The sequence below is a fragment of the Diabrotica virgifera genome, chromosome 7, assembly GCF_917563875.1.
Source record: "Diabrotica virgifera virgifera chromosome 7, PGI_DIABVI_V3a".
In the NCBI taxonomy this organism is placed as follows: Eukaryota; Metazoa; Arthropoda; class Insecta; order Coleoptera; family Chrysomelidae; genus Diabrotica; species Diabrotica virgifera.
In genome coordinates this window covers 226045555-226069570 of record NC_065449.1, presented here as the reverse complement: position 1 = coordinate 226069570, position 24016 = coordinate 226045555, and the positions used below count along the sequence as shown (strand labels likewise).

The 24016-nt window shown below is 31.1% G+C and overlaps 1 protein-coding gene across 2 annotated transcripts in view; it reads left to right on the top strand.

The window, feature by feature from the left end:
- The first annotated feature begins 10486 nt into the window (after positions 1 to 10486).
- LOC114348778 (uncharacterized) overlaps positions 10487 to 24016 on the top strand; it is an 882222-nt gene continuing 868692 nt past the window's right edge. For both annotated transcript variants that reach the window (XM_028299269.2, XM_050657193.1), the window contains exon 1: positions 10487 to 10596. The gene's annotated coding sequence lies outside the window, so the exon portion shown is untranslated. The remainder of the gene's footprint in view (positions 10597 to 24016) is intronic.

Here is a 24016-nt window from a genome sequence, read left to right as displayed (position 1 = left end):
ACAAATTTTTCATCTCTTGTCACATTGCATTCTTTTTCGGCATGAGGAAATAACCAGGATTGTTTAGTCCTTCGCCATACTTGTTTGGATTTTGTAAGTCCACTAATGTACCTGTAATTTCAGAGAGGCACCTTTCCGCGATTCTGTTGCGTAGTGCTTTATATATATCGGCACTAAGGCTAGAGTCCTGGCTATTTAGTTTGTTTAAGGCAAATTTCATGGTTGCGTCGGCCGTTATCAAAGTCAACTCTCATCTGCAAGGAACTTTTACAGCCAGTTTCACCGGTTAAAAAGTGGCGATCAACTCATTGACTATTGACCATTCGCCAGTAGAGAATTTATCTTAGAAGCAATGTCTATCAACGCTTTAAAGATGCAAACTTTTAGGCTGTAAAAGCTTTTCAGCATACTGAGCTACTGCTAGCGTCATAGAATAGCAAGTTGCTGACTCACGGCTTTGAATAAAGAGGCAAATGAAGACATTAATTGCTGGATGCTGGATCCAGCAATTGCAATCTTTAATCAGGAATTAGGAAAGCTTATTGTAAGCTTTTAGACCAAGACAAAGTCACCAAAAAGTAACAAATAGACCAAAACAAAACCAAAAAGCAACAACGGCTCACCACGATCGTTTCATTATCCACGCAGCTAGAAGAGTCCCAAAAATTTCTCATCTGCAGCTCCAAAGACAGATTTTGGAAGCTACAGGTGTAAGTAAGTGTTTCAGTAAATGTGATAAAACTAGGCAACATAAGATTGATCGTCTAAATTAATGTCTTCAACACTAAAACTGGAACATTGGAAATTGGCAAACTTTGCTATTTTCAGACGAACCCAGGATTTTTGTAAAATCAGATGACCAACGAATTCGTGTACGTGAAGGGCGAGGAAGATCAGAAAGAACGGAAAGTACCAGCTCTATTCACATATATAAAGGAGGAAGTGTTATGTTCTGGGGAGGAATTATGATCGGTAAAAACACTCATTTAATTTTCATCCAACTAACTTCAAGAGCTCGCTGTTGATTTGGATCTAGAACTTATATTAGTTAGGTTCTAGAGAGGAGCAATGGTAGAAAATTAAATTTTCATGCATGGAATGCACATCCACATACCAGCAGAGTAATTATAGACTTTCTTGAAGCAGAAGATATCACGGATCTGGAGTGGCCATCTTACTCACCCGACCTTAATCCTATAGAGAATTTGTGGGATATGCTTAAAAGAAAAATTAGACCTCACCAGAACAAAAAACACCGCATGGCCATTACAAGATGCTCTTGAAGAACGAAACGCAAATTGAAGCTTGCATAAGGGTCAAGGGGTAATAAACAAGGCGAAAACGGCGGGTTCGTTGGAAAAATATTCCCATGAGATTTTTTTGCATAATCACATTCGTGAAACACCCCAGAATAAAGTTCAAGAAGTCGCCCACGCGAAAAGTGGTCCAATTTTTTTTAACGATTTTTTTAATCAAATTGCAAAAATCAATATTTTCGGCCCGAAGAATTTTTAAACGCGAAAATGGCCATTTTTAAGACTTAATAACTCGGTTAAAAATGATTATTATGAAAGTCAGAAAGTGACTAAAATCAAATTTAAAGCCCCCCCCCCCCTTCATGATCCTGAAGAAAAATGTGTCATTAATTTATTACTAAGCTGTTATTTTTAATTATTAATAATGAGTGGTAAGATCGTAGTGACGCGGCTGTAAATATGAGTGCGAGTGAGATGCGCCATTGGACTGCCTGAATGGCGTCTCTTTCGCACTCATCATGGACGGCCGCCTAATGCGTGCGTGGCGCTCATTAATTTTATTTAAAAATAACAGCTTAGTAATCAAACAATGACAAAAATTTCTTCAGAATCTTGATAGGCTTTAAACTTTGATTTAGTTACTTTCTGACTTTCATAGTAATAACTTTTAACCGAGTTATTAAGCCTTAAAAATCGCCAATTTTCGTTTTTTTTTCAATTTTAAAATGCTTTCACCTCGAAAACGATTAACTTTAGAGAGAAATTATAAAAGACTTTTTTTATCCAGAATGGTCCAAAAAATTAAAAAAAAAATTGTTTCGGCCAAAAATATTGATTTTTGCAATTTGATTAAAAGAATTGTTAAAAAAAATTTGGGCTTGGGAAAAACACTTTTCGCGTGGGCGACTTCTTGAATCTTATTCTGGAATGTCTCACGAATGTGATTATGCAAAAAAATATCATGGGAATATTTTCTCCAAAGAACCCGCCGCCGCCGTTTTCGCCTTGTCTATAAAACGGACTACTAAAAAAAGTAAATAAAAACAATTTAAAAATTATTTAATTTACATTGAAATTTTTTATGCCATTGATTTTAAAACAAAATAGTTTTTAATTTGTTATTGCCAGATTTTATTGTTTTCTTTAATTGGTATTTATTGATGATTAATTTGCTTTAAAATAAATATTGTTTGACATCATATGCTGTTTTTTTTTAAATTCGCTTGAAATAATATGAAATGTCAGATGATTCTATAGAAATTTGTTTGTGTGTATACAGATATAATATATATTAATATTTTGTATAGGCCCATGCTCCATAACTTTCATTTGTTCCAATATATTTAAATTATATACATCGTAGAACCCTCGAAGGTGTGCGTAAAACGAACATATTTCTCCGACCACAGAAACTTTCAAAAACGAACAGTGACAAATACACCGCAACGTCTTTCGAACTTATTGCAAATGTATCGCACCCTATTTCTTCCCTGAAAACATTTCTCACAAAAAAACTCTCTTCGAGCCTTTTCAGCAGGTGAAAATCGGATTATGATAGTTGGAAATTTATTAGTTATATATGTGTGTGCGCGTCGTTTTATACATATTCATTGTATATGTTACCGGCCAAACTCGATTTCAGGACAAACTAGTTTGGCCTAGGCCAAACTAGTTTCACCTGAGCACGTTAGGATAAACTAGTACGGCCTAGTCTAAACCAATTTAGCTGAGTCGAAAGTAATTTAGCTCATTTCGCTGCTCTCAGTTAACATAGCATCAGCATCACCAACGACCATCTCTCATAAAAGCCGTTTCCAAAATAATTGAGGCGTACCATATATAAAACTCCCTCTGTAGAAAGACTAGACAATGGCTATGACTTTGCAAAAATTTGCATATTTGTTCAAAACAGTACTAACCAGAGTTAGACAAATATGCAAGAGTACATATGCATATGCATTTGCATATTTTTGTATTTTATTTTGAATTTTGCATATTATACTGGTATATTTAAAAATAAAGTGCATATAATAGGTTTTCAAAACAAATTTATTTGTTGATTTGTGGTTCAAATACCTTAGCACCTGATATTTCCAAAATATGTAATATTATTCTTATCTTAATCCTTTAACAATTTCTAAATAGGTACCTAAAAATCGAAAGTAAAAATTCCCAGGAATTAGCCTATTGGGGCTTCTTATTGGCCTTTTTTTTAACTTAGGCAAGGCAAATGTCAATGTAGTTTATATATTGAACTTAAGCAGTTACTTTTGGAGTGTACAGAATGATAGAAAGTTTTATCCAGTGTAGTTAAAATGTATAAAGAAGCGAATGTGTCTGCATAGATCAAGACATATCCAGAATAAGTCATTGATATGAGAAAAGTATTTTGCTCAGCATGCAGTAAAATTGTAAGTAAATACAATTACAACTAACAAGTAAACCTAAGTAGTTTAAATTGCATTAAAATAATCAGAAAACCAAAAAATATACATTTTTGGTTGTTAACTTATTTTGTTACACATTTAAATGCTTTAAATAATCCTGGCTAAAAATTATTTAGTTTACTTTAGGAATTTTTTTGCCAATACCATGCGAAAAAAATTCCAAATAGTTCAGTACTGCGAAACTATTTTACACACCACCAAAAGAGAAATTAGAATCGTGTGAGAAAAAGCAAGATTCGATATCTAGGTGCTTACGATCAACTAATCGGAAATCAAGTGAGCAAGAGATATTTAACCATGATTTATGCGAAGCATTGTTAAGCTCATTGATGACATTGATCTCGTTGAAGACTAAATTCTATCCACAAGAGCCATTTTCAACAAGGTGGAAGGAGTAACAAGCGAAGTAGGGTTGAGGATTAATGAAGAGAAGACGAAATATATGGGTATAAATAGAACGACACGAAGAGACAGGATAGGACAAAATGTGACGGTCAACACCTTCAATTTCAAAAGAGTACAACGTTTTAAGTATCTGGGGGCCGCAATTACAGCTGACAATGATGTTACTGAAGAAATAAAAGACAGAATTCAATCAGAAAATCGCTGTCTATTCGCACTGGAGAAGCTTATAAAATCAAAAAATCTTACAAGCAGTTCCAAGATCAAAATCTATAAATCCATCGTCAGACCTGTACTAACATATGATTGCGAAACGTGAACCATAACCAAATCAAACGAAGAAAAATTTTCGGACCTCACCACGACATTAACACAAACGAGTATAGGATCAGAACCAACTTCGAATTAAAAAACTCTAAAATGCCACCGATATTGTCCAAGAAATTAAATCAGAGCGACTAAGATGGGCAGGCCACGTTCACAGACTTCATAAAGAAAGACTTGTAAGACTGGTATAGGAGGAGATTCCTACAGCCAAATAAATAAATAAATAAATAAATAAATAAATACTTTATTTTATTTTAGACAGACAGAGTCTGTATAGAATTAGTCAAAAGTAATACATTAAGTAAATATAACAAACAAATAAACAATTTCACTACACAAACAAACAATGGAAATACATTTAAAATTGAAGAAATTCTTCAACCGAATAAAAAGTGTGTGTCATCAGAAATTCCTTTAAATTTAGTTTAAAGCTTGTCGGGCTCCTACACAATTTTATATGCGCTGGTAATCTATTATAGAGTCTTTGTCCCATTATACCCGGGGACCTGCAATATATATTTCCCCTACACATTGGGGCACGCAAGGTATCTTTATATCTAGTATTCATGTTATGTATTTGCCCATTGGTTTTAAAATTTTCGAGGTTATTAAATATATATATACAAGTCTCCAGAATATAAATACAGGCCAATGGCAATATTTTGAAATTTTGAAAGTACTGCCTACAACTTGTTTTATGAGCGATAACAGCAATAGTCCGTATTACTCTTTTTTGTGCAAAAGAGACTTCATTGATATGGCAACTTGATCCCCAAAAACAAATCCCGTATCTCAAACGAGATTCGGCTTGGGCACAATAAAGCATTATTAATTGTTTCTCCGTTAATACTTGTTTTAAATTTCGAAACAAAAACGTTACTGAGTTTAACTTTGCGGCCAGCGTATCACAATGTTTCCTCCAATTAAGACATTCATCTAAATGAAGTCCTAAGAACTTTAATGATGAAACAAGTTCAATATCATTATTATTTATATTTAAGTTAATTGGATTAATACATCGTTGCCTATTATGAAACTGCATGAAAAGAGTTTTTTGGGTGTTCAACAATAAATAATTATCACAGAACCAGTTGTAAAGATCTGACAGTAAGCTGTTACATTTGGACTTCAAAGAAGTATCAGGTCCATTGACTATTACATTTATGTCGTCTGCAAATATCGTGAAATATCCATCCGAGTTAACCGAGACAACATCGTTTACATAAATAAGAAAGAGAACAGGTCCTAAAATTGAGCCTTGCGGTACACCTATGTCAATATCGAGATAGTTGGATTTATGCGTCGCATTTGATAATTTTTCTTTTTCTGTTAAGCTGACTTATTGACGACGTGCAGTTAAATATGATGTTAACCAATTTAACGCACGTCCTTGAATGCCGATATTTTTTAATTTATAAAATAAAATTTCGTGATTGACACAGTCGAAAGCCCTGCTAAGATCACAAAATATCCCAACAGGACTCTCTCCAGTATCTATTAAAGATGCGAGAGTATCATAAAAGGAATGCATTGCTGTATGGGTAGATTTTTTGGACTGGAAACCATGTTGGTTACTAACAATCACTTTATTCGTCTGTAAAAATGAGTTAAGTCTTTGTAAATAACTGTACTCAAAAATTTTTGAAAATACCGAAGAAATTGTTATTGGGCGGTAATTATTTACTTGTTTTGGGTCACCCTTTTTATGAATTGGTAACACCTTTCCCGTTTTTATACAATCTGGAAAATTGCCATTTGAAAATGATAAATTAACTAAATATGTTAATGGCGATATTATAAACGAAACAGCCTTTTTTATTAAAAACCCAGGGATTTCATCAAAGCCCTGAGATTTTTTGTTTTTTAGTTTTTGGTTTAATAATTTGTTTAATTCTATTGTAGTGTACGGATGTAGAAGAAAGTGGACATCCAAAACAGTGTTGGTACAAGGATATGTATTATCAGGTTTGTTTGGAATTGTCGCAATTGCATCCAATGGAGAATTTTTAAAAAATAGGTTAAATTTATTGGCTATTTCTAATGAATCTGTAATTAAGTTATCCCCGTTTGAAAATGTTATGTTACTCTCATTTTTTTTACCTTTTGAAAAATCAGATATAATTTTCCAAGCACTTTTAGAAGGATTATCTGAGGTGCTTATTATATTTTGGTAATGGCATTTTTTGGTTAAATTTAGAAGCTTTTGATGCTCTTTTTTTATGTCTATAATAATCACGCAACTCTGGAAATGCCCTAGATAATGCATGCAAATTTTTTAATTGGCAACTTATTGTCTCACCTCATTATTAACCCATTTATTACTATTTAATTTGGACTTTTTATTTATAATAGGAAAATTAATGTTAAAATGATACATAAAAATATTAAAAAAGGTATTAAAAGCAATATTTGTATCTAGGATACCATATATTTGATTCCAGTCCTCACTTGAGATGTCATTTATAAATTTATTTATAGTAATGTCATTAAAATTTCTTTTTTGATAGAAAACACTCGACTCACTCGCCCCAAAATCAAACTCAATCAGTACAGTTCGATGGTCGGACACAGTATTGTCGTTTACACAAGTAACAGAAGAGTTTGAAAAATGAACAAAGACGTTATCGATCGTCGTAATGCTGGTATCCGTGACCCTAGTGGGCCATTTTACGAGATTAAAATTTACATTAAAAGAAGAAAGGACATTTTGTAGTTTGATAACATCATAATTTAAATATCTTGTATCAATATTAAAATCACCGCATACAATAATATAAGTATTAGATTTAAAAACGAAATTTAAAACCGACTCAAGATTTTCTAAAAAAGTATTAATATTGCCAGAGGGGGACCTATAACAGTTTAATATTATAACTATGTTATTTAATCTGTCTTTATATGAAATGCAACAAAATTCTGAATGTTTATTAACACAAAACTCGTGAACATCGATTTTGTTTGATTTTAAACCATTTCTAACCCATATTCCTATGCCTCCACCTCTGCAGAAGTTGTCACGGGTGTAGTTACTTACTAGATTATAACCTTCAAGGTAAACGTAGTCTACAGAGTCAATTGTCTCCCATAATTCTGTTAAACAAATTACGTTTATATCCTTAAAGTTATTAAAATCTAAAGAAATTTCACAAGCTTTTTCAACACTAATAATTTGGATATTAAGTAGCATCAACTCAGGGTTAAACATTACCTCTGGGATTGGAGTTTGTAATTGTTCCGAAGGTATAAAAAACTATTAACACATGCATTTTTAGGCCAGATCGATGGGTCCATGGCTTTCTTAAAATTCTCTTGATATATTCTTACTTTGAAGGATGCATAAACGGTTGGATGTTTGGATGTTATAGATTCACATAAAACCTCTGGGAAGTGCGATTTTAGTAATTTTTCTATCTAGCCACATCGGTAGCTGGGTCAACTCTGTATACATGCAAGTCGGGGAATTTAGGGACACCCTTTATTCCGGCAGCAGCTCCCTCGGTGCTAGTACCAACAATTTGGGGTCTATTTATCTTTTTTCTTCTTTGTTTATTTCTTTTCACTTCAGTCCATTTTTCTTTAGCCTCTGTTATTGGTAGATTTATTGCTAGTAGTGGGTACTACATTTGTTAATGTAGTTTTTGTGGCAATTTTATCAATCTGGTTTTGTTTTGACAAGGCCGGTTTTATATTAGCTGCCTTATCTGTATTTGAATTAACTGGCAAATGGTAAATTGTGTTTAATTTATTTAATAATTCTATTTGAGAATTTAGAACTTTTATTTTATCTTTAAGTTCGTTAATTAAATCATCTTTTTGTTTAAACATATAGATAAATAATTTGGAATTTAACTTGCCGGTATTTGATAAATCCTCAATGGCATCATAAAAGTCGTTATCCGGTATGTCACAGCTTTCGCACTTAAAGTCAATAACGTCAACATTTTCCTCAACATTTGCACATTTGTAGGGTGTAGGGTAGATTGACACAAACAACACTTCACACCTTTTACAAATTTTCTATTGCATTTACCACATTTTTGATTTAAATTTTGCGAGAGCTCTGACAACGTGTGTGTGCCAGAGGATGCCATCGTGACGACGATGATGACCACTCGGACGTCCCAGAATGCGATGGAGAGATAACATCCAAGCAGATCTCCGAAAAATGATCATTTTATTTGACCCTAGCTTGATGGAAGACCGAACAAATTGGAAGAAAGTTGTACAGTCAGCCAGGACCTATCCAGGGTTGTAGCGCTACGTGATGATGATGATTGTTAAGCTCATTGATGACGTTGATCTCGTTGGAGACTCCATTCTATCCACAAAAGCCATTTTCAACAAGGTGGAAGGAGCAACAAGCGAAGTAAGGCCGAGGATTAATGAAGAGAAGACCTTTGTCCAAATTATCAAATAAAGATTTACGTATGTTTCTTGGAAAATACTGCAAATAGAATATTCCAAGCGAAGAAACTAGGTCGATTCTCTATATTCTGCGGTACTGAGTAAAATAAAATTAGATATAGGAGTATTATTTTTATGTATGTGTGGATGAAACAATAGATTCTTCTAGACGTTACATCGCACATTTATTAACCAGATCTCTTAAAAATGCGCAAGCTTGTAAATAACATTTAAAAACCAATGCACTAACAGTTTCAAGGTTTTTGCAAGACAGTTTAGCAAAATTTTTTTTTCCTTTAACAACTGTTCCCAACGACAAATTTTTGCTTGTTCTTTCAGATGCTGCACCTTATATGGTTAAAGTAGGAAACAATTTGACAATTTTTTATCCACGTTTCCACGAAGAAATTAGAAATAAATTTCCTCTTGTTAATAATTTAATCTCAAATATGAAAAAACTATTTCTTGGCACCTATAAGAACAAGAACTCAGTTATATAAAAAAGATTTGTATTTAAACGGATTATGAAGTGCACATTTTGTTTAAATAAATGCATCTATATGCATATTTGACACAAATAATATATGCATATACATGCATATTTGACATAAATAAATGCATATGCATGCGTAATTGATAGAAATATTATGCATATATATGAGCATATATCTTACTTTTCAGCCTGCCTATTTGCCTGACTTTGGTAATAACAATATCAGTTAAAAGTATATACAGACTTAGAAATTAAAAACACAAAAATCAAACATAAAAACAACCAGAAACGTTTAACACACAATAAAATTAATTATTTTTATTTAGGTACGGTAAAAAAATACAGGATGATCAAAATGTGATTGTTTAAAAAGAAAAATTAATTTAAAATATTTGGAATATTACAGTAGATATTGCTCAATTGTCTCGTATCTGCTTTGTAATTTATTACATCTTTATTTTTATTATTGCGACTCATTTCCAAAAACAATCTTTTTTTTATAAATATTTTGTTACTGTAAATTCTTAACTTTTAAATAGTCCAAATGGTACCTAGTTTTCAAATGATCAGCCACTTTTGTGCTGCGTTATCCTTTGTTTGACCCATGTTGAAGTTTGACCAACATAACAACTCTGACAATCTAAACAATTCAATTTATAGATGCCATCCTTTATAAAGAATTGGAGTCTTGTTTTTTTACTTTTGAAAACAGTTGTCCCTTTTATAATTTAACAATATTGATAATTGGCAAATTGTTTAAATAATATAGTCACAGATGGGATTAAATACTTAAATAAAAATGGTAGTTTTTTTATATTTAATTGATCGTAACGCTCCGATATCAGTGGGACCGTCAAAAATGTTGGAGTTAAATATCAATTTCCTAAGGTTGTGTTTTGGGTATACATACATTATTTTCAAAGATATTTAAGAGCAAGTTTAAATAACAAGTTTTTTACTAAATAATATACAGAATAAATATTTTTGCTTAATATATATATTTATTTTATTTATATTATACATCTTTCGCCCTTTTCGGCAGGTGCAAATCTGATTATGATAGTTGGAAATTTATTAGTTGTATATGTGTGTGCGCGTCGCGACGATTGGCCGGAAGGCGGTCCGAGCGCCGAGACGCATTCTATAAAGATCTACAGGCTCATTTCGCTGCTCTCAGTTAACATAGCATCAGCATCACCAACGACCATCTCTCATAAAAGCCGCCGTGTGCCGAAGAGCAACAGGGGGTTACTGCGAGCTGTACAGGGTGAGTGGGACATTCAACAAACTTTTATGCATGGTGGAAAAGATTAATGTTTTTCTTGGAATATGCAACAAATTTAACGAAACTTAATAATTTTAATTTTTTTAATATCTTATTTTAAATTTAAACAAAAAAAAAATAGATTTTAGTGAAGATTCAATACCATCTTAAACTTATACACTAAACTAAAATTTTACTTCTTGTATCCAGGATACTACAGAACTTAAACATATTTCTGTTACAATAAAGATTATACCGTTTGACATTAATAATAAAGTTTTTAATTTGTTTAAAAGTTAAATTGTTTTAAAAGTCAAAAATTTGTTATTTTTCTGAAGTTTCATTCAATAAAATTTAAACTTACAAAGTTTTGAATTATTTGATTTAAAAAGTGCGCCTTTTCTACAATTTCGTTCACTGTTTATAATAGTATATTGTACAACAAGAGAGAAAAAGACATATTTCTCACGAGCGCAGAAGTTTGTTGGCACGAGCCGAGGCACAAGGCGAGTGCCGCAAATCAAGCGAGAGAGAAATATGTCATTTTCTCTCGTGTTGTACACTGTACTTTTTCTATGGATGCGTTTTTGTCAAGAATTCAAATTTCAAAATTAAATAATGTAGGTGCTTTTAGGTATATTATATGCCTAAATTGAAATAAAATACATATATACACATAGGTATTTAATATTCTTAATATTTATATACTTTATTTATTTAAAATTATAATTCACAGTTGAATAGTCTTAAAAGGTAATTTTTGATAAGTTTTGACAAGTTTGAACACATTTTATTTGACAAGAATAATTGTGTTTGTATTGTGCATGTTACCATGGAAATGGCGATCCTATGTATGTAAACCGGCGGTGAACCCGTGAGAAAAAATATTTCTCACTGCAATGGCCGACTTTTCTCACTGCCTGAGAAATTGTTCGTTTTGAATGTATGTAAGTAGTGAGAGAAGTTGCACATTCTATAGCATCCATGGAAAAACAATTTTACAAACTATTTCCCTTTGTAAATATATTAATGACAGCATATTTTTGTAAGAATCTATTTGTATTTGATATTGTACGTGTTTTTTATTCTATGATATTATTTTTATTAGATATAGTAAAGTGGTATTAACACAAAATGAGTGATTCCTCAAATAAATTATATGATATACTAGTATAAAGTGAGGCATACAAAATCTATATTTAATATAATTTTCAAGTTTTAAAGATAATAAAAATTTAATGTACAGGGTGAGTGAGACATTCAAAAACTTTTACAAACTTTTTTTGTATGGTGAAAATTATCAGTGTTTCGATATTTTTTTTTTCGAAGAATAATATTTTTCTTGGAATAATATGCAACAAATTTAACAAAACTAAATATTTTTTGATAATTTTTAAGATCTTTAAGAAATAATAGTTTTTAGTGAATATTCAGTAACATTTCAACTTCTTGCACATTTCAACATACTCAAATAAAATTTTGCTTACTGTACACCATATTATATAGAAGCTAAACATTTTGGTGTTACCAAAGAATAAATAATATCACACCATTGGGAACTAATAATGAAGCTAATAATTTGGAAATATAAGGAATGATTTCATTTAAACATTGCCCTTTTTCTGGATTTTCATCCAATAAAATTTAAACTCCCACATTCAGTTTTAAGTTTTAAACGATTTAATTTAAAAAAATGCGCTTTTTCTGCAATTTCGTTTACTATTAATAAACAATTTTTTTTCATTTTATTAAATTATTCTTATTGTAGGAAGTAGTATTCACAAAAATAACTGATTTTTCTGAGACACTATGTGGTATAAGATTCGGTTTAAAAATATAACTTCCGAATATATTTTGAAGATAGTACAAATTTAATGTACAGGGTGAATGGGAAATTCACAACCTGTACTAAACTTTTTTGCATGATAGAAATAATCAGTATTTCAATATATTTTCTTGAAGCAAACGAACTGTAACGAAACTTAAAAATATTATCGGATACATTTTTTAAAATCTTTATAAGAAAAAATATTATGTTTTAGAGAATACTCAGTAATATTTTACGTTCCACACTAAAATAAAATTTTGCTTGTCGTATACAAACATAGAAGCTAAACATTTTTGTGTTAAAATAAATATTAAACCGTTCAGCACTAATTATAAAGTTTCTAATTAACCTTAAAATATACATTTAAAAATTACTGGTATTCTCCCACACTCAATTCTAAATGATTTAATTGAATAAGTATGCAGTTTCTACATTTTTTCACTATTAATAAACTATTTCACATCTATAATTTCACAAACAATTTCTTTTTGTAAATCAATCAAATTAATATAGTTTTGTAAAAATCTAGTTTTTATTGATATTTTACATTTTTTTAATTCTATAATATAATTTTTAATATAAAAAATATTAGTAACAAAAAATATCAGATTTCTCGCTTAATTTATACGATGTAGGTACCTACTAATATAAATTGCGATATAAAAATATAATTTTCAAACATATTTTAAAAATAGTAAAAATTTATTAGTACCTATTTCAATATTCAATGATAATGTCCTCTTTTTTATTTCTACTTTAATTATTTCTTTCAATCTAGCCAACAATGAACACTTATCCACAAAGCCTGTTCCTGCTATATATTATCTACCAGATCCATTTTATTGAAAATGATCCTAAGTTTTTATTATATTTTATATTTTTTAATTATTCATATTTCATTCGACAGTCTGTTATTAGCTGTGTTTTAAATCTTTTTCGGACTCTCCTGTTTTTAAAATTGTTTTTCCATTGGACAAAAAAATGTTTTGCTCAATATTCCTACCATTATGTCAATATATCGTTTTGGTTATTTCCTAAATTGGATAAATTTTCAGTTGTTTATATCTTTCTCGTTAAAGTTTTTCGTGGACTAAAACAAAATAGTTCTTTATTTCTATCTTAAATATTTCTGTTCTGTGAAGTTTTCTTTTCAATGTGTTTTATATTTCTAAGTGAGTTGCACTTTTATACTACTTATATTCTTAAATAATTGTTTTATTTCAGAAAATTCAGGTATACAGATATGTTTTTTCCTGATCCATTGAGATACCGATTAATTTGAATATTTCATATTTTTCATATTATCAGTAATGTTAAATTTACAATTATATTTTAAAATTCTTAAATCAATGCATATTATTTATTTGTTTCCGCCCAAATACAAAGCTTTAAACAAACCAACAAACGCTCGTTTGTGTACGTTAAACTTATTTTATTCCCGTTTTTATAACCCATTTTTGCGTGATGAATAATCGTGGTCAAAGTGCAAATGTGTGCTATCCGCTATTGATAAAAAATTTACCAAATTGTTTCGTTTTGCAAATATTTACCATATTTTTGAAAAAAATAGTAATTTACGTAACAAGTTTTGAAAATGTTATTTTACGGGGTGAGTAGGAAGTTACCCACGAGCCGAAGGCGAGTCCTGGAATCCCGCGAATCCCGAAAAATCACTTTTGGATCGTATTACGAACAGAAGTTTTTCGTAGGCGTTTATTATGTTAAAAAAAATTCTGAATGGATATACATTACTTATGAACTTTTGTTCTAAATTACATATAACATAACAATTACTCTCATGAATATATTAATTATGAATATTAATTACACAATTACAACAATTACTTATTAATATTATTAGTGATATTAACAGAAGTTGCAGTATTGAGATCAGTATCATTAGACTTATATAATACACTCACCGGCATAAAAACGGGCACCCCAAAAAATGGGTCATTTTTAATGTCTTGTATTTCGTAAACCTGATGTCCGATTTAAGTAATTTTTTTAATATGTTATAGCCTTATTCTTTAACAATATCGCTGTGATAATATTGTTGCTAGACAGTTACATTGTCATTGTATACAGGGTGTACGAATCAAAATGTGTTTTTTCTCAAATTTTGTAACACCCTGTGGAATGTTTTAGCTTTTATAAAATACTGAAATTAAAACCCAACTATAGTCTTAGGTTTTCTTAACATTCTTAACATTCTATTTTTTGATTCATTCACTTATGTTGGATAATGAAGAAGTTAGGCACTTTAACAACTACCCCTGTTTTTCGTCAATACAGGGTATTTTTACATAAGTACGGCAAACTTTAAGGGGTAATTCTGCATGATAAAATAATGACAGTTTGCTTTATAAACGTATGCCCGCAAATGCTTCGTTTCCGAGATAGGGGATGTTGAAATTTTTCTTACACACTCTTTATTTATTGCTCTAAAACGGTTTGTGATATGCAAATGAAATTTGGTAGATATTAAGAGGTAGTTATTGCGCATTTTTAAGCATACAATTAAGAATTTTATATTCACCATTGGCGTGCATACGGGATATATCTAAAATGTTTATACCCGTATGCACGCCAATGGCGAATATAAAATTCTTAATTGTTTGCCAAAAAATGCGCAATAACTACAATCTACCAAATTTCATTTGCATATCACAAACCGTAATAGAGCAATAAATAAATCGTCAGTTTGTAAGAACAATTTCAACACCCCTATCTCGGAAACGAAGCATTTGCGGGCATACGTTTATAAAGCAAACTGTCATTTTTTATCATGCAGAATTACCCCTTAAAAGTTGCCGTACTTATGTAAAAACACCCTGTATTGACGAAAAACAGGGGTAGTTGTTAAAGTGCCTAACTTTTTTATTATCCAACAAGCAAATGAATCAAAAAACAGAATGTTAAAAAAACCTGAGGCTATAGTTGGATTTGAATTTCAGTATTCTATAAAAGCTAGAACATTCCACAGGGTGTTCCAAAGTTTGAAAAAAAAAACACATTTTGATTCGTACACCCTGTATACAATGACAATGTACCTGTCTAGCAACAATATTATTAAAACGATATTGCTAAAGAATAACGAATTAACAAATTAAAAAAATTACTTAAATCGGACATCAGGTTTAGGAAATACAAGACATTAAAAATGACCCATTTTTTGGGGTGCCCGTTTTTTGTGCCGGTGAGTGTAGGTGTATAGACTTAAATACATATAGTTTTCGAAATATTAATTTCGTTATGACTCTTTTTAATCTGTGTGTAATCAATTTAAACAACCTCCCTCTTTGGAATAATAATAGAACAGGAATCGTGTTGCTGGAATGAAAAACTTATTTCTTTTTTCCACACTCCACTTCATAAAAAGAGAAAGATATAAAACGAATTACCGTATAGGCTCCAACTCGAACTGGATCTAATTTATTTAGATTTAATTTTGAACGATTTTCGGTGTAAACTAAATCCACTTTTAAGAAAGTATGTTCCATTCTATTTTTATTAATCTGCCTTTTGGTAGGTACCTCGAAAATTATGTTTAGTAGAATTTCAAAAGGTTGACTATCTTCATCAAGAGGTTGACTATTCACTCAAAGGGGGGAGCATTATTTGTTTAATTCCATATAAAAATTAAGAGGGTGCTTTAATCGAACTATGAACAATATTATTATTATTCATTTGTACCGGGTGTCCCAATAAAAATGGCTCTCAGCCATATCTCAGGAACCGTTTATAGTACAGCTTTGAGAAAAAATATGTTTATAACAAAAGTTGCCTCGGGAAAAGGCTGGAAATTATTTTCATAATTGTAGGTCCACCGCTAGAGGGCGTAATTGAATATCGAACATTAAAAAATCAAAATTTTACAAACGTTACCCAATGAAAGGACACTGGAAATCCAATCATCGTATTCTCCATAAAATTCTGCGCACATTTGATTTCACAAGTTTAAGTCTACCTTTGCAAGTAAGAGGTGGGGGTGAGTGGGAATCTTCTTATGAAAAAATAGCTGTAAGTCCGGTTCTGCTAAATCGAATTTTGCATACTTGGTCTTGTTGAAAACAGCTCTTTTTCGTCAATGTAAGAGTCTTATTTTCAAAATGTCAATGTTCAATGTAAGAGTCTTATGCAAGCTAGGAGGCGTTATTTAATTATTTTCAAAAATCTAGTTTTATTTGGAAAATATTAAATACAAGTATGCATTTTAAATCTTGTATTACAAAATTAGATCAAATTACCAACATAATACCAAAAACCACATGTCGATAACTTTTCTCTATCTCGAAATATCTTAAGAAACGTGTAAATTTTAAACATAACTGTTAGTCACCGGTAAACGAGATTAAGGAAAAGTAGTTTGCTATGGAAAAAACAAATAAATATTTTCCAGATGTAAACGTGTATAATTAATTAAAACAACAATAAGACAAACAACACTATAAAATATAACAAAGAAATAAAAGCAACTACTTACTTAGTCTTAGTGACTGCCTGAATGTTCAAAATGTTGCTAATCATCTTCGATTCATTTACTCTTTCAAGAGTAGATTGAATAGCAACATATTTACCTGTTTTAGACTTTTATTTATGGGGACGGATTAAAGACCTTTTTTTACCGCTAGGCCCACTAAGCGAGAAAACATGATCTAGAATCTAGAGAATACGAAACGCCATTCACAGCATTGCAAAAGCAGAAATTGAGACTGCTGTTCAATCTACTCTTGAAAGAGTAAATGCTTGCAACGAAAATAATGAGCAACAATTTGAACATTTAGGTCGTCACTAAGTAAGTAGTTGCTTTTATTTCTTTTTTATATTTTATAGTGTTGGTTGTCTTATTATTGTTTTAATTAATTATATACGTTTACATCTGGAAAAGGTTTCTTTGTTTTTTCCATAGCAAACTACTTTTCCTTAACTTCGTTTACCGGTGACATTAACAGTTGTTTAAAATTTACACGTTTCTTAAGATATCTCGAGATAGAAAAGAGGTATCGACATAGGGTTTTCGGTATTACGTTGCTAATTTGGTCTAATTTTGTAATACAGAATTAAAAATGCTTACTTGTATTTAATATTCTCCAAAGAAAACTAGATTTCCGAAAATAATTAAATAACGCCTACCAGCTGGCATATTACTTAATAGGGTATTTCGAAAATAAGACTCTTACATTGACGAAAAAGAGCAAAATTGGATTTAGCAGAACCGGACTTACAGTCATTTTTCATAAGAAGGTTCCCAATCACCCCCACCTCTTATTTGCAAAGGTAGACTTAAACTTGTGAAATAAAATATGCGCAGAATTTGACGAAGAATACGATTATTGGATTTCCAGTGTCCTTTCATTGGGTAAATTTTGTAAAATTTTGATTTTTTAATTTTTGATCTTCAATTACGCCCTCTAGCAGTGGACCTACAATTATGAAAATACTTTCCAGGCTTTTCCCGAGGCAACTTTTGTTAAAAATATTTTTTTCTCAAAACTGTACTATAAACGGTTCTTGAGATATAGCCGAGAGCCATTCTAATTGGGACACCCGATACATAATAATTGTGCAAGTTTGGCTTGGCCATGCTTTGTAGTTGTTATCATTTATTTTACATCTAATGGCGCGTCCGCATTGGTAAATTTTTCGTGAGTAATGAACTAATGGTTCGTCGAAAATTTTTACCAGTAAAGACCCGGTGCTCAGATCATTTGATATTCGCTCGAAAACGCTAACCGATGGAGCATGTGCGTTGTGTGCGTCGAAAATTCTTGCGTCCGATTTATGCGACAAACATTTCCATACTGGCTCAATTTACTTCCAACACGCAAATATTTGCGACGAACAGCTGGTACGCACGAAAAATTTACCAATGCGGACGCGCCATAAGACAGTTTACAAAGGTTTGACTTAATGTTCCATTCAATTCGATTCAGGATGACTAATAGATATACAAACGATTTTTGTTTCCAATTTTTCTTTTAAATACTTCTTAAATTGAGTCGAATTTATGCCTGTATATTGATCAGAGAATAATATATAAATATTTTCGTTCACAATAAATGGTTTTATCAGATTTATAAAACTTTTTTGTTCTATTGTTCTGTTGTAATCGATGTCCAAACATATATTGAAATGATTCACTAAAATATGCACATATTATCTTTTGTTGAACCATTTCCTTTAAAACTATCGAGGCTATTGAAAGACATTATTTGATATGGTCTTTCCGATGGACCAAATCATAATAAAAACCTGTTGCACGATTACGACGACTTTTATTTTCTATGCTTTTACAGTTCTTTCAGAAATTACATATAGCTTTATCAAGTATATTTAAGTCTTATTGTAGTGATCATTTGTGCTGTTCCACTATGCTCATAATGCTGCTGTAGTAATCCAATAATATGATTTCCCATTTCGGATGATACTAAAACTCTAAACATTCTATTTGCTTTGAATATTTCATTTCAGAAAGATGCTTAAATTGATCTTGCATATTTCAGTTTTGCTAATTTTAACTGTTTAAATTAAATCATTATTTTTAAAATACTTAAGATCAGGACATCTTAATGTTGTTCTGAAGCTACATATTTCCTTGTGGCAATTTTGTAATCAACTATTTTAAATGGGAAATAAGCCACAATTTCACAAAAAAATGATTTTATCTACGACTGATACATAATATATGTATTATACTTGTGGTGTTTGCAATATAATGCCATATAATAATCCCTTAGGGATTAATAATGCGGGATTAATAGCTATTAATCCCTCTGGCACAACAATCACAAGATTCACCACGGAAACAAAATAATCAACCTCAAAAAGTGTCACTGTCAAACGAATAGTATATTTGACAGTTTGTGTTGAGATGGACGAAAATGAAGAATCTTTTAATTGTACACCACCAGAAATTGTAGAACTAGCTACAGCAACAGCATCAACCTTAATACCTGAAACATCGAAATCCATTTATAATAAAACGTACGCAACCTTCAACGAATGGCGTGTTCGAAACAACGCGAAATCATTTTCCGAAAATGTTCTGCTGGCCTATTTCGCTGAATTAAGTGCAAAATATAAACTGTCTTCATTATGGTCATTCTATTCAATGATTAAATCTATGTTGAGAATAAACCATGACGTTGATCTGGAAAAATACGGCAAACTAAGAGCGTTTCTAAAGAGAAAATCGGAAGGATTTCAAGCAAAAAAGTCTTCCACTCTAACCCCAGAGCAAATTAGGAAATTTATTGACAAAGCTCCTGATGAAATTTATCTTTTACATAAGGTAAATATACATATTTAATTTGATTTATTCAAAAACTCATATGCTTATTTGCTTCAGGTAATATTGATCATTGGAATTATGGGTGCATGCCGCTCAAACGAACTTTATCAAATGAATATACAAGACGTGAAGGATCTCCAAACAGATTTATTAATAACAATCCCCAAGTATAAAACCAAAATTGTACGAAAATTTACCATAAACAGTACGTTTTACAATATTGTGAAGAAATACATCGATCTCCGTCCGTCACATGTGAAAATAAATTCATTCTTTCTAAATTATCAAAAATCTAAATGTACAATACAACGTATAGGAAAGAACAAATTTGCAGATATTGGTAGGCAGATTGCCAAATATTTAAACTTGCCAAATCCTCAAAGTTATACCGGCCATTGTTATCGCAGATCATCTGCCACTCTGTATATTGATGGAGGAGGCGATTTAACTGGATTAAAGCGTCATGGGGGCTGGAAGTGAACACAGGTAGCTGAAGGATACATTGATCAGTCTATGAGAAACAAGGCAACTACAGCAGATACTATCGCTAAAGAGATAAACAGTAATGTACCATCTTCTTGTTCTACAGCAATCGAGATCCCAAATATTTGTATTAAAAACTCTACTAAAGTTAATGATGATTCTCAACCAATTCAGTTTATTAATTGTACTATTACTAATTTTAATGTTTTTAACAAATAAAGTTGTTCATTAAAAATCTTAAATTAATTAATTTGTCGTAGATAAAGTAGAGTATACTACTCGCAATAATGGCTCTCATTCCCTCGGAATGTTACTCCCTCGCCGCTAACGCGGCTCTGTTCGTAAATATTCCTCGGGAATAATAGCCATCATTATTGACTCGTGGTATAATCTACTATTACTAACGTTTCGACGTCCAAAATTTGGACATCGATTCGGACGTCAAAACGTTAATAATAGTTATTTATGATATAAGTGTTAAAAGTACAATTTTAAGGCACGCATGTGAAAGGTTCACATGAGTGCCTTAAAAATGTAATTTTTAACACGTATATCATACAATATTTTTTCTACAAACGTTATAAATTTTTAAGATACAATATTTTTGGTTAAGTCTGTTGTCTTTATTGTCATGATTGTCATCAAATCTGCAAGGATTTTGTCAGTTCTAGCTTTCGTTGTCTATAAATTGTCCTCCAAATTGAATTGCATTTCATCTTTAGTTCTGACTAATTGGCTTAGTTCCAGCGCCATAAAACAAAACTCACACACACAATCTTTAATATTCTAAATATGAATAATACAAAATGTGTTGCATATGCCGTTATAATAATCAGTAATATTACCAATATGTAAACTAATTAAGACCCGGCTGTTGTGAAATCAAATGCAGTAATATGTTTTAATACACCCTTGTATTCTAATAACCTCAATTTCAACAAATTAACAATTATTTGGTTAATAGAGTTATATTTGAACCATTATCATAAAGGGCATTTATTTTAACATCATTAACAGACATATTTAATCTTCCCAGCGAATATTCTTTCGATCGGCCAATTAATTTAAATTCATCATCACCTAGCCTTCTGCATCCAAAGTTGAACATAGGCCCCCCCTAATTTTTTCCAGTTTTGTCAGTCTTGGGATTCCTACAACCAATTCCCAGCAATCATTTTGACGTCGCACGAAAATTTCGAAAAATTTCGGCCAAAACGAAAATTTCGAAAACTAACATTTCGGGCCAATTGTTGTCCCTAAAGCACTTAGTTATATGTGACGTCATCTGACACTGCCCCCTCCCCAAATAACCTCTGCAAACAAATTGGACAGCTGTGACTTCGCAATACGTTTTTACTGCGTTTAGGTTTGAGACTTTACTACACTTTCTTGTACGAGATGCAATTGCTGAATTTTTATAATTCAAGTAATTTTTGTGAAAGGGGCAGTTATGAATATACCTACCAGGTGAAGGTAATTACACAATATTAAACCATTTTTTAAAATCTTAACTTTTTAGAACTTCAGTCAAAATTAATCGAATTTTCTGTATAATCTTCAATATAAACGAATGTTTGTAGTTACTCTCTACTCATCGATACTGCATATGAGTTATTTTATTATAAAGATTAGACTATCTATTTTCATAAACCGGTTTCAAAGTTTCCACCAAATTAAATAAAAAGGAAAATACTGTGAATAGTAGTACAAGCTAATTTATGAATTTGTTATTAAATACCATGCATTCAAATGTACAAAAATATTTGAAAAAATAATAGCGTTCATGTTTTTTGACCTGTACTTGAATCTAAAAGACCTAACCTAGCCTTACGTTCTAACACTTCCGTTCATACCATAGACATAAAGTACCTAGACTGCGCGCTGCAATGAAAAACTTGCCAAAACTGTGCGACAGAGAAACATTTTTGTATTTAGGGTAGACGTATCTGTCTAATTGGCGGTATTTATCAAATCGGCAGAAGTGGGAAAGTTACGTGGTCGTTAAACACAACCTCATTGGACAAACCCCGCTGATTAGAAAGAGAGCCTACCTTAAATACAGACATTTTTCTCTGTCGCACAGTTTTAGCAAGTTTTTCATTGCAGCCCGCAGTCTAGGTACTTTATGTCTATGGTATAAACGGAAGTGTTAGAACGTTCGACTAGGTTAGGTCTTTTAGATTCAAGTACAGGTCAAAAAACATAAATGCTATTATTTTTTAAAATACTTTTGTACATTTGAATGCATGGTGTTTAATAACAAATTCATTAATTAGCTTGTATCATTACTCTTCACAGTATTTTCCTTTTTATTTAATTTGGTGGAAACATGTGGAAACTTTGAAAACGTTTTATGAAAATAGATAGTTTAATCTTTATAATGAAATAACTCATATGCAGTATCGATGAGTAGAGAGTAACTACAAACATTCATTTATATTGAAGATTATACATAAAATTCGAATAATTTTGATTGAAGTTCTATAAATTTAGGATAAAAAAAATGGTTTAATATTGTGTACTTAACTTCACCTGGTATATTCATTACTGCCCCTTTCACAAAAATTACTTGAATAATAAAAATTCAGCAATCGCATCTCGTACAAAAAAGTGTAGTAAAATCTCAAATCTAAACGCAGTCATAACTTATTACGAAGTGACAGCTATCAAATTTGTTTGGGGAGGTTATTTGAGGAGGGAATAGTGTCAGAAGACGTCACCCGCCTTAGGGACAACAATTGGCCCGAAATGCTAGTTTTCGAAATGTTCGTTCTGGCTAGCTTTATATGTAAAATACCACACATCGTCTATCCATCGTGGTAGATCACCTACACGATGGACAGTTTAAATTATTTTGATCCACATCAATATCTAATATTTCAAGAACAGTATGATTAGCAGAGTACTCAGTCAGGTAGCAGAAATATGATATGGTTTTCGATAAGTTTCGTTAATTTGAGTTTACTATTTCTTATTAGTTTTTGTAGGTGTAGATGTAGGTGTTTCTAACCTGCTGAATCAAAAAACCTTCTTGTTTTTTTTATTATAATATGAATCTTCTAATTTTCTTAAGATTGCATAGAGTTTTTAAATTGTATCTGTATCTTCTATATCTCTTCTTGTGCTATATTTGGTAAACAAAAAACTATATGGTTTACTCGTGATATTTCTCATGAAAATGTTAAGGCGGGTTATCCACGAAAAAGACTTGTGAAAGTAATAGACTAGCTGAAAAGTGCATGTAAGAAGAAACGAATTCAGATACCTACCTCTTAAATTTGAAGACAAAAATAAATACAAGTCATTTATCCCTTCGTTTGTGTGAAGTGTTCCTTCTAATAAATCGTTGATTTTTTGAGAGTTCCAATTATTTCATACTATTTGAATAATTCTTCTATTTCAGGAAATCTCCATATGTGTTTTAGCCCTTTGGAATATACGTTAAATTTGTTGTTCTTTATTTTTAATAATATTATTAATGTGCCACTGGCAATTACGTTTTTCGTTTCAAGTATGTTAAATATTTGTTTACGAGCACATACAAAGCTGTTCACAGTTGTTTGAGTGTGAAGTTTTTAATTCAATGTATATTAATATTCTGCCAAATACACAGTTGTTAAATAGACTGTAAAACAATCAGTTGTTTGAATATGTTGAACATGTTTTATTCTTATTTTTATAAAATCAATGGGAAAATCCCAAGTTTTTACTTCTGTATAGGTTTTCTTATTTTTATGTTCTATAATTTCAGCGATGAATAATAATAATGATCAAAGTGCAAACTAAGCATAATTTTCTTTGATTTGTTTCATATACTG